Source organism: Lycium barbarum, chromosome 11 (genome assembly GCF_019175385.1).
Source record: "Lycium barbarum isolate Lr01 chromosome 11, ASM1917538v2, whole genome shotgun sequence".
Classification (NCBI taxonomy): domain Eukaryota; kingdom Viridiplantae; phylum Streptophyta; class Magnoliopsida; order Solanales; family Solanaceae; genus Lycium; species Lycium barbarum.
The window spans coordinates 8,030,324-8,042,481 of record NC_083347.1 but is presented as its reverse complement, the minus strand read 5'-3'; the positions used below and the strand labels follow the sequence as shown (position 1 = coordinate 8,042,481).

The 12,158-nt window shown below is 30.6% G+C and overlaps 1 long non-coding RNA gene across 2 annotated transcripts; it reads left to right on the top strand.

Moving 5' to 3' along the window:
- The first annotated feature begins 3,104 nt into the window (after positions 1–3,104).
- Positions 3,105–9,254, top strand: LOC132618347 (uncharacterized). Of its 2 annotated transcripts, none has more exons than XR_009574066.1 (2): positions 3,105–3,199; positions 7,070–9,254. It is a non-coding gene; the product is annotated as an uncharacterized LOC132618347 (long non-coding RNA). The 2 variants fall into 2 exon arrangements; XR_009574067.1 differs by lacking the exon at positions 3,105–3,199 and adding an exon at positions 3,206–5,457.
- Positions 9,255–12,158: the final 2,904 nt, after the last annotated feature.

Sequence of the window (12,158 nt, the reverse complement as noted above, 5' to 3'; positions counted from 1 at the left end):
AAGCATATATTTCTTTGAAGTCTATTCAAGTGTGTACAATAAAAGAGTCTTATGACTATTTATAGGCATACTAAAGGTTGTTTGCAGTATTAACCTCAACGATAATCTCAACGATTAATGTCATGTTTATGACAACCTTTTGTAACCACCTTTTATGTAATAGTATAACCACAGTCAATAATTTAATATGATATCTGTTTATTTACTTTGTCTACATTTCTTGTTTGCTCTCTGCTTATAGCTTTAACTATATTTGCTTTGTCTATATTTCTTATTTGACATTTAGAATATTTAAATAATTTACAACAACAATTGAGTAATTTATAAATTTTAATGAAATACATTGTATATGTACATTGCAGAAAATTAACTCTCACTACTATCCTTCATGGGTATATATGGCTTGACTTTTATATGCCTCCATGTAACACTATAAAAATAAAGACATAAGACTCGTATTGTACACACTAGAAAGAAATGTAGAAAGCATACATTTCTTTGAAGTCTATTCAAGTGTGTACAATAAAAGAGTCTTATGACTATTTATAGGCATACTAAAGGTTGTTTGCAGTATTAACCATGAAAGTCAGTAGGAGTCACAGAAGAGTTAACTACTATTGCGGACATTGATATAAACTATATTTCATAACATAAATTAGTAATCATCTACGAAATCGACCTTATTTTCTTTCTACACATTCAAACAAATTACCCTATAGAAAAGATACTTTTTTGATTGACACTGAGAATATTTCTCTTCTATATATAGTCAGACGATTTTCCTAATACTCTAACATCATAATAATTATATGGAAATAAGTATCACGAATCTATATCTATATATAATATAAAGCTAGACATAGACAAGGTTATGTGACACCTCTCTATGGCCTAGAAAATCATTTATCTTTTTTTGAATTTTTTTCTCTATTTTTAAATTATTTGCAAGTTAAAAAAAAACTACAACTTGCAAATAAATGTTATCCAAGAATGAATAAAATATATGGCTCATTGAACTTTCTTCTATTTATTTGTGTTAATATTTTTACTTATATTAAGTTAGGAATATACCTAAAATATACTAAGAATATACTTATAATATACATCTACTTAAATTAAAAACTAGAAAGTTATATACTTGAAAAATAACTAAAATAACTAAAATATACTAAGAATAACTAACTAAAAGTATATATATAACTCAGTATATATATATATACACGTATATACGAATTTATAAACTTAGAAAAAAATTAAGCTATAAATAAATTAAGTTATAATATATAAGTTATAAGTATATATAGTATGCTTAAACATATATATATAAGTTATATAACCTAAGTATATTGATATATATAAGTATATTCTTAGTATATTTTAGGTATATGTAGTATAACTTAAGCATATAACTTAGTATATATATATATATATATACGTATATACGAATTTATAAACTAAAAAAAAAATTAAGCTATAAATAACTTAAGTTATAATATATAAGTTATACGTATATATAGTATACATATAACTTAAACATACACACATATATATAACTTATAACTATATATAGTATACATATAACTTAAACATATATATATATATATATATATATATATATATATATATATATATATATATAAGTTATATAACCTAAGTATATTGATATATATAAGTATATTCTTAGTATATTTTAGGTACATGTAGTATAACTTAAGCATATAACTTAATATATATATATATATATGTTGTATTGCTGACTTGCTGTTAGCCTGTTAGTTAGTAAATATATAAGCTTTACTTATATAACATATGTAAATATACCTACAATATACTAATAAATACTATAATATATATATATATATATATACACTACAAAAACAAAAAACAAAAAGAAGTTTTAGACATGTTTGAACCGGACCGGTCCGGTTTCGAGTTTTTAACCGGTAAATCGGAACCGAAACCGGTGGCCGGTTCCGATTTTTTAACCGGAACCGGTGGCCGGTTCCAAATTTTTAACCGGAAACCGGCCGATTTGTTAACCGGTTACCGGTCCGGTCTGATTCTAACCGGTTAATAGGTTTACCTTCATGTAACACTATAAAAATAAAAGACATAAGACTCGTATTGTACACACTAGAAAGAAATGTAGAAAGCATACATTTCTTTGAAGTCTATTCAAGTGTGTACAATAAAAGAGTCTTATGACTATTTATAGGCATACTAAAGGTTGTTTGCAGTATTAACCATGAAAGTCAGTAGGAGTCACAGAAGAGTTAACTACTATTGCGGACATTGATATAAACTATATTTCATAACATAAATTAGTAATCATCTACGAAATCGACCTTATTTTCTTTCTACACATTCAAACAAATTACCCTATAGAAAAGATACTTTTTTGATTGACACTGAGAATATTTCTCTTCTATATATAGTCAGACGATTTTCCTAATACTCTAACATCATAATAATTATATGGAAATAAGTATCACGAATCTATATCTATATATAATATAAAGCTAGACATAGACAAGGTTATGTGACACCTCTCTATGGCCTAGAAAATCATTTATCTTTTTTTGAATTTTTTTCTCTATTTTTAAATTACTAATGTGCTATCTATTAAGAAAATCCAACCGGCACCCTGACAAATTTCTTAACTATACCTCTGGATTCTCTTAATCACACCTCTTCATTGTCTTAATTACATCTTTCCCTTTCCTCTGAAACAGTTTCATATAGAAATCCTTATAGATCTCACAAAATGAGAACAGATTGAACGCAGGCCTAATTATTTAATATATGACTTGAAGGAATTTAGCACATGAAAAAGGCACCCCATTTCTCTTATAATTTAGGTATTTATGGCTTAATTCCATTCCATGCATGTATATGTGTTATGTTCCTTTTGCTTTTTGGTTTTTATTTCTTCTTTGCTCATTAGTATTTTTAATTTAATTTTATTTAATTTAAACTATTAATAAGTGAAAGCCCATGGTACGACGAAGGGTAGTATGGTAATTTTACATTGTGCAACTGTTCTCTCCTCCTATACACGTGTTTAATTCTGACAGATCCTTTATCTTCTTCTTTCCCACTTTAGTGTCTTATTCTCGATTCATTCTCAACTATCATTTGCTTTTCTCTAATATCTTGCTCCCTCTCTCTTCGTTCTGCTTGCACTCTCTCTCTCTTTCAGGTAAGTTGTCGTTCTTCTTTCTATTTTCCTTCTGCTCAATTTTTGTTGTTTAACTTGTGATGTCTCCTTAGAACTCCTCCTTTTTATCTTTTAGTATTTGTTATGTGCTATTGGCATTCTTTTTGGTTTTCTCTTGGAACTTTTTAGTTTACTTTGTGTTTTTCCTCTGCTTTCTCAACCATGCATGTGTTTCGGTCTTGTTTAAAACAAAATTTTAGGGTCTTATTCTCTCAGACTTTCATGAAGTTGTTCTCTGTGCTTGCATTTGTTAGCTAGGGCTTTAAATAAATTGTACAAGTTAAGATTTCTGTTCTAATTTAAATTGAATTTCGTATTGCAGATTTTGCTAATAATGAGCAGAGTAGTAATTTGTTGTGTAATACAAGTGTTTTAAAAGGCGTGAGCGTGAGGCGAGGCGTTTTACTTAGTATGGGGTGAGGCGTAAGCCCCATGAATCATTCAATTATTAATTTATACTATAGTAAAATAGTATAATAACACACAAATTATAAAAAATATATTAATAGTTTTTAAAAAATTAAAAACATGATTAAAGAAGCTCATAGTAAATAAAACTTCTAACATGATTTTACAAGTATAATTAATGCAATGATTTAAAACTTATATGAGATGCAACCAACTCTAACATCTTAACTTTCAAGTAATAAAAAAAATCACAAATTCTAAAAACATGCTACTATCATACTATGATTTACATCCCTATAATTAATAAACTTTATCATATCATGATTAAGACATCACTCCTTCATGAATTAAAATAAAATTACTTTCAATTAGAAAAATAATTAATTATGATAATTTTGAGATATAGGACAAATACGTGAAGACCAATGATAAGTAAAGATGTGAAATTCGGCTATGTATTTTTAAAAGAAATGTTAAGTGAAATTCACCCTCACAGTGTTCACAAATAGTAAATATGCAATACTACAGTTTGTTATTTGAGTTACTCTCAATCACCTTATTTATATAGATGAAGAAAACTATTAAGCATCATTCATTTGATAAAGAATTATGAGGGTCAATAATATTAATTGAGCAATTTGACACATAATTTGTGTAAGAACTCTTAGGCGAGCCCTAAGCGTTGGGTGTTAGATGTGTTTAGGGCGTCCACTTGGACGCCTAGGGCGTAAGCCTCATAGAACTAAGCCCCACATGAAAGCCCCGAGGTGTTTTGCCAGTGCCCCGCCCTGGGCGAGCCCCAAGGCGATTCCCAGAACTTCCTTTTAAAACACTGTGTATCCTGGTGAGCTTGACAAATCTCTTTGAATGAAATTACTGCATCAATTAAAAAAGGCTTCATTCCTAGCTTTACCAATATTTTATATTTTAATAGATTTTAAATGACAATGGAGTCTAATCTTGGGTTCTTCTTAAGCAATGTATTCACTCATTGGACTCCAAAATCCAAAATTTTCCCTAACTTTGTTTTTAGTCGGAAAGATTGTGCCTCTTTCTGTTCCAAATCTACTAAGTTGAATAACTGAAAAGAGAATTTGCAATTTCTTGAGGATAAGCATGTTTTGGGAGGGTTATATTGAAGAAAGCTCATCCTAAGTGTTCAATATTTATGAAGAAAGATGAGGGAATTGGTATATAGGAGGGTCAGTTCTTCGGGGTTTCACAAGGAACTTGGTAGAGGCATGTCCCGATCCATATTTGCTAGAGGTATTCACGTATTTTATATCACCATTAAGGCATGGTCACTTCAATTTGACTATCCTAGATTCATTTGGACATAGATCTTATGGGAATATACGAAGTTTTCTGCAATTGCATGTTTATCGCATCATATTCCCTCCTTAAGATTGCAACATGACTTAATTGTGTGCAAATGTCTATCTTTCAATTTTCAAAGTAAATATTCGGATTTGCCGTTATCCGACTCTTCTTCTTCCTCTTTCTTTGTCGTTTTATTTTTGGTGGATTTCATAGGTGAATTTTTCTTTTCTCTTGTTTTTAGCCATATCTATGTTACAGTATTCAAAGTTAACAGGTTTGATGTTCTCTGATATTGATGTTCTCTATGCTGCATGTGTTAGCTCTATCTTGAGATAAAATATACGATGTCCATTTATAATTCTTCATTTTTTATACTATATCTATTTAAAAATTAAGACTCTTATCATGACAAAACTGTCAAAATAAGAACCTCCCATAATCCTTCACTTCTCGTTCAATTCCAGTAGCAGATTTATTGTGAGAAGAAAGAGTAGAGAAGTTCACAATATAAGGTATATGATAGATTACACCTGCTGGTTATGAAAATAGTAGGCTTGCTTTTTTTATAGCATTTGTTCATTTGTAGAAATGCAGGGTAAGACTGCATACAGTTGACCCTTGTTGTCCGGCCCTTTCTAGGACTCGCGCATAGCGGGAGCTTAGTGCATCGGGCTGCCTTTTTTTTTTTTTTTTTTTTAAATTTGTTCTTTTAGCATTAGAAATTTTGAACCAATATCTTCGCCACTTTTTGCTTCATGATTTAAATCGTCATCACCATGATTCAGGTATCTATCCTTGGAGTCGGATTAACAAACAGAATATGGAGAGATTCCATCTTCTTTTACATTAGATTTGTGGTTAGTCTTAGTTTGATAAGTAGCATATTTGAGAATTTAACAAACAAAATATGGAGGGATTACGTCTTTTACTTTAGATTTCTGGTTAGCCTTAGTTCGATAAGTAGCATATTTGAGAATTCATTCTCTTCTGAAGGTGAAAGTCAGTCACAAATGCTCTGTTCTTTGCGGTTAGTTATAGCCTCTCGTTCCTTTTTTTTTTTTTTTTGGCTAAACTGCATGCCGGTTTGTTTCGGTGCATCAAATAGGATAAGGTAATTACTGGACGTTAAATAGCAAAGGTAGAAAATTCAGATGAAAATAAACTTAACAAAAGAATAAGACGGGAACAAAAACTTATCAAATGGTGCATAAGCTTGAAAATTCTTTAATACGATTTTCTTTAGGGAAAATAACACTCTATGGCATTTTGGGTAAAGTATTTACCCGAAATGGCCATAGTTTTTTTTTTTTTTTTTTACATTTGGCAGCCTTCATCCCATTTGTTTTTTAAAATAATTACCCGAGATAGCCACCCCCCTTCCCCCCCATATCAAACTCCAAGATGCTATTTTTCCTTCCAAATCTCTTTCTAATGTTGGTGCTTTTTTAAGGGTAAAGTGTGTATAAAACACATACATTATGTTACACTTTTAACACTGTATAAACACTGCATAACACTGTAGAAGTGTGTATAAACAACTCTTATATGTTATTATACATTTTTATACAAGGTTTATACATTGTCTATAGTAGGTATATAAAGTTGTACATTGGTATATAATGCTGTATATACAAGCTGCGACCATAATTTGTTGGGTCATAGGTTTGTAATTTAAAAATATGGCTACGCAATGTAATTTTGTGTGCTCAATTGTACATTACTGAAATTCCCCTTTATTTTAACTAAGTCGAAAGTTCAGCAGCTGATCTAAAAAGAAAGTGCTTGAGAACTGATACTTACTGGTTCTACTCCTTAGCCATTTATCCATCCATTGATTCAATTTGTGGCGATAACTTGTGCACATACTTGAATTTACTAATAACCAACAATACTAATCTGTTTTAATTTCTAGGCCTGGTTTATTTTTGTGAATAAAAAACAAATATTAGCCTTTGCATTTACCACTAGATGGAATATTTATGTGTTCAAAGATTTAATTGAGATTTCTTTTCCTGCGTTTTTGACATCAACGACAACTGTAAATGAACTGATTCTCAAATATCCTAATTGGTTCCATCACATGTGAATTAATGCGGAGTAACATTTATTTCTATATACAAACAGTTGTTTTGCAGGAAAATGAAGTCCCTACTGGAGCTTACTTTTGGCTTTTGTTATGTAAATAGATATTCAAACGACCTCTGTAACCATGAAACAAAGGTAATGAAAATTACACCTTGCCTTTATCTTTCCCCTGCATCTCCCTCAAGAATAATAAATAACTATAGTATTGCAAGTTTGACCTAAATAGATTTTTTATTTTAAGTTCCTTTTCACTGCACCCATGCCAGTAATTAGAAATTACGCAATTCAAATGAGGCTCCACAGAACAGTTTTAAATCCAACAACATACTTTTGTTTTATTTCTGGTTTAACCTAAAATGGAACTTGTAAATGAGGCAGAATCAGTACTACGGTTGCTAGAGTCCCTGCATGTTTAGGAAGGGATATAATTTTGTCTTCTAATCATTTATTCCTCTGTACATATCTCCACCACCTTCTTAGTGTTGTTATTTATATATAATAGCTTATGTGAAAAAACTTCCCTGTTTAGATATTCAAATAGACCAATTTCCACATTGGAATCAAGTGATGATTCAAGCTTTTTGAAAATAAATTTAGTCACATTAAGTATGTGAAAAGAAGTGTGCATTGGCTGGTGGTGATAATTTTATCCCGAAGAATGGTACGATACTACGATCAAGAAGTGTGCATTGGCTGGTGGCAGTGGCAGAGCCACACTATGCCAAGGGTGTTCATCCGAACCCCCTCGGCAGAAAAAAACACTATTTTTATAAGGTTAAAATTATTTTTTATGTATATATAGTAGATGTTGAACCCCCTTAGGCTTCTTTGTATGTTTACTTTTTTATATTTTGAACCCCCTCGGTGAAAATCCTGACTCCGTCACTGGCTGGTGGTAATAATTTTATCGGAAGAATGGTACGATCAAGAAGTGAACCCTTTGTTTGGTCAAAACTTCAATATCTCTCCTTTCATGAAGTCCTTACCATTATCGGCCATGTTATGATTTCTATGCCATTCCATAAACTATTCACGACCAGGTACAAAACCAACTATTCTTGACTGTGCATTCCTGTTTCCAATAGCTAAGGATTCACAAAGAGCTCTAGGCTTATGAGCATGAGGCTTTATGAAATAGTCAACTTTCAAAAGAGATGCATCATGTTTTGCTCTGCATGTAAATAGGTTTCCCAAAATGACTGTACCATTTGGAAAATACTCAACATCCACAGTGGAAATTTCATAATCTTTAAAATCTTGTAGAACTTTGTTCTCGGTGCTTGTTTATATGAAGTGTAAATATTTAGTGAACATTTATCAGTATTCTAATATGCTTTTCATGTCAAGGTGCATCTTTGTTTTCAATTTATAATTAATATTAGTTGATGCTGATTCTACTCCTTTCACTCCATATTTCTGGTTAAGTAGTAAATTACATTATCATTTCTCATTCCCACTCTACGTCAAATGTTTCTACCATATTTCCTTTTTTATGGAGGCTTCCCCTTTCCTGAATATTGCAATAGCTTTCAGAGATTAAAATGGTTTGTTCCATGTAGAAAGTTATTGTTTGCTGAAATTGAAGTTTGACAAATGTAGCTTTATCAGATAAACCTTTCCTGTGTAATCTTGTAGCTTTGTTTGGTAAACCTTTTCAAAGATATGTGATTCCCAGGAAGCCTCCTTCGTTGATCTTTCTGAGAAGTTGCAAATGAGGTGAACCACTCAACTAGGTATAATCCTACTTTGAAAGGTGACGTTGAATATTAGAATTGAGGCTAAGTTTTATACCTATCTGAGTTGAAAATCCCTATGTTAAGCTCTGTCTGGAATTATTTCTGAATTGTCGCAGGTCTCTTCGATTTCCTCCCTTTAAAACTTCCAAAAGAGATGGACATCATGTACTTCTCCAGGATGACTACTACCTTAAAAAATTTAGACCATCTAAATATTTTGTGAATGATTAGTAATTTGAGCTTCAATGTTTGCTCAAACCACTGTGATTAGGACATTCTACTCTAACTTCGTATGCTTGGTCTTCTTTTTTTCAGAACACGTGCTGCCATCTGTAACTGCTAGAATCTAGATTTTATCCACTTGTAGAGTCACTTTCTTTCATTTTAGCAAGCTCACCAATGTAATGATAAACTTTGTTCCACAACAGAATGTACAGAGAATGAAGCATATTATGTTGATATTTAACTCAATGGTACTGCTTCCTTGATTTTTCACTCTTAAAAATTAAAACAAATCGGAAATTACCTTCCTCAAAGTCGGATCTCTTTTGCACAATAGTATTGCGAAATGCCCGTGCCCGGCAATCTAGTTATATTAGAAATGCTTTTTCTTTGTTTCTCTGTCTTTATTTTTTCGGAGGAAATTTTATTGTGATTTTTCATAAGTTTGTGGTGAACTGAGGTTCCTGAAAATGGCATTTGACTTTGGGCCGCTGCTCACAAATTTGAATAAGTTATCAACTTCTGATCGTCGATTGGTGGTGTCAATAAACTTATTTATTGCAGTCGTCTGCGCATGTCGTACGTGATCGGTAATCTACCGGAGGAAAATAGATGGATGAATGAGTCCATAACCTCACTTGTGATCGTGAGTTCATTTTGTTACTATCAATATTTTGTGCTTCAAATTAAGCTTTTTGTGATAGATAATAAACTGATATCAGTATATGTGTTTGTGGTTCCACCTCTAGATGACAGTCTTCGCACTGGAGTTGTCATTCTACTAATAAGTGGAGGAAAGAATCCACGTATTTTAGTGTTCAGCAGATCTTTTCATCATTTACCTTCTTCCACAATTTTTAGTGTTGGGTAAGATTTGCATTTAAGATATATGATATTTCCTGAGAACAAAATGTTACTTATGTCATGTCGTCCATAATACTTCTATAAGCATTCTAGAATATTGCAATAAACAACAATTCTACTAATGACTACTTGGGAATATCTGATGCATTATCTTGAAAGCTTAGACGCTAAATTGATTTTGCAAGCCTTTTTTTTTTTTTTGGTTTCCCATCCGGTGTCCGGTACTCGCATTGGGGCCCGACTAATGCGGATTCGTATCGGGTAGTCCCACATTGGGGGGCAAAGCACTCTCTAACAAGGGTGATTCCGTACCCAAAGGGGGCTCGAACTCAAGACATTCCGTACCCAAAGGGGGCTCAAACTCAAGACCTCTTGGTTAAGGATGGAGTAGTACCAGCCACTACACCATATAACCCTTGTTGGTATTTTGCAAGCTTTCATTTGCCCTCCTTTAATTATTTTCTTTTCCTTCTCATTATGATTTTCAAAATAGAATATTCTTTTATCGTGCAGATATTATTTAATTATTGCTTTCTTTGCTATTATTTCTAGAGAATTTAAATACCAAAAGATTTGATCTTAATTTTTGAAATATAATGTGAATATAAGTATACTTTCTTCTAGGAAGAATTGATTGATTGAGTAAAAAAATTCAAATATTTAATTTTATTATAATTCAAGTACTAAGATTATAAGTTTCATTGAAAAAGTGTAAGTTATGTTCAAATAGCTGGCTTTTAGTTCGAATAAACTCATTTTATTGTGTGTTTCACTTGTATTTTATATGGGTATGTGGTTTGACTATAAATATACTTTAAATAATTTTGACAGATCAAAAAATTCTGAGTTGAATTACCACTACATAATTTTGATTTTATCCAAGTATATGGGAGCTTTGAAATCAAAATATATGTTGAAATGCTTAGATTTCTTTTAAGATGTGGACAACTTTATAATGATTTCAAAAGCATCTACCCTTTGTGAGAAAATTGAGAAAGCGAGAACATATAGCAGTATTTTCTAAATAACTGACCAATTTTGTTGCTAAAAGGATCTTTGTTGCTAATCAAATTTATCCTCTCAATGTACAACTAATAATAATTTAATATTTTTTATTTATATGGCAATCAGTAGTTTCAAAATGAAATTTATACAATTTTTAAATTTAATTTCACTTTTACTTTTTTCTTTAGTACTCCTCGAATCGCCGTTAATTACCTAATTAAATAAATTGACCATTTATAATAGGTAATACTATGTCAAAACTTTACATGATTAATTATACTTTACATAAAAATATACGTTCTAAATAAGTCAAATGTACATATAAGCGTACGTATCAACTTCAATTGCATGTTGTCTATGTATGTTTCTTTCTCATAAAAAGAATAATAGTATTTGAATTAATCTATAAATTAAGATGCTCTTTATAATACACAATGACAGATGAAATGGAAACAATCGGTCACGAGGAGTATATACCTTTTTTTTTTGTTCATTGCTTAAAATTACATTATCTTTTAATTTGTTCAGTGTTTTCATTTATTGTCAATTTTCAGAATATAATTTGAACAATTGACATTGTTATGACTCAAGAGTAGAGAAGAAAAATTGATGGAAGAGGAAAAAATATGTTTTAAAATTATAAAAATTAAAACAATAATTATTTATCCTTATTTGATTTATTTTAAGATCCGCACTAGTTATTATTAATGCTAAGTATATTCTAACTGTACTTTTTAGCTGAGGAATATTTTTTAGCTGGCCAGCGACTCAGACTACACTCTGTTTAGGAGCCCGTTTGGATGGGCTTAAAAAAAACAACTTATAAGTTGGAAACAGTTTATAAGTAAAAAAAAATAAGTTGAGATAATTCAACTTACTTTTTTTAACTTATAAATTGTTTTCAGCTTACTGTTTTAGATAAGCTAAGTCAAACGGATCCAATTAATTTTTTTAGCATATTTTAAGCACAAAATGACTTTAAGCTGACCAGTCAAACACTCAAAAAAGCTGACAACAACTTATAAGTAACTTATAAGCCAATTCAAACGAGCTCTAGATGATTGTTTCTCGTGGTGCATTAATTTACAGTATGATATTGTATTGTACTATACTTTATTAATGAACACAATATTTTGATAGACTATATAATTTATTGTGGTTAAATAACATTTGTATTGTTTAATTTAATTGTATAGTACTATATAATAACTTGTAAGTTTATTTTTAAAATAAACTTAGCTCTTATTAGAAATTAATTTATATATATCAATAAAACTCAGGTAAAGGATAAAATAGAAACT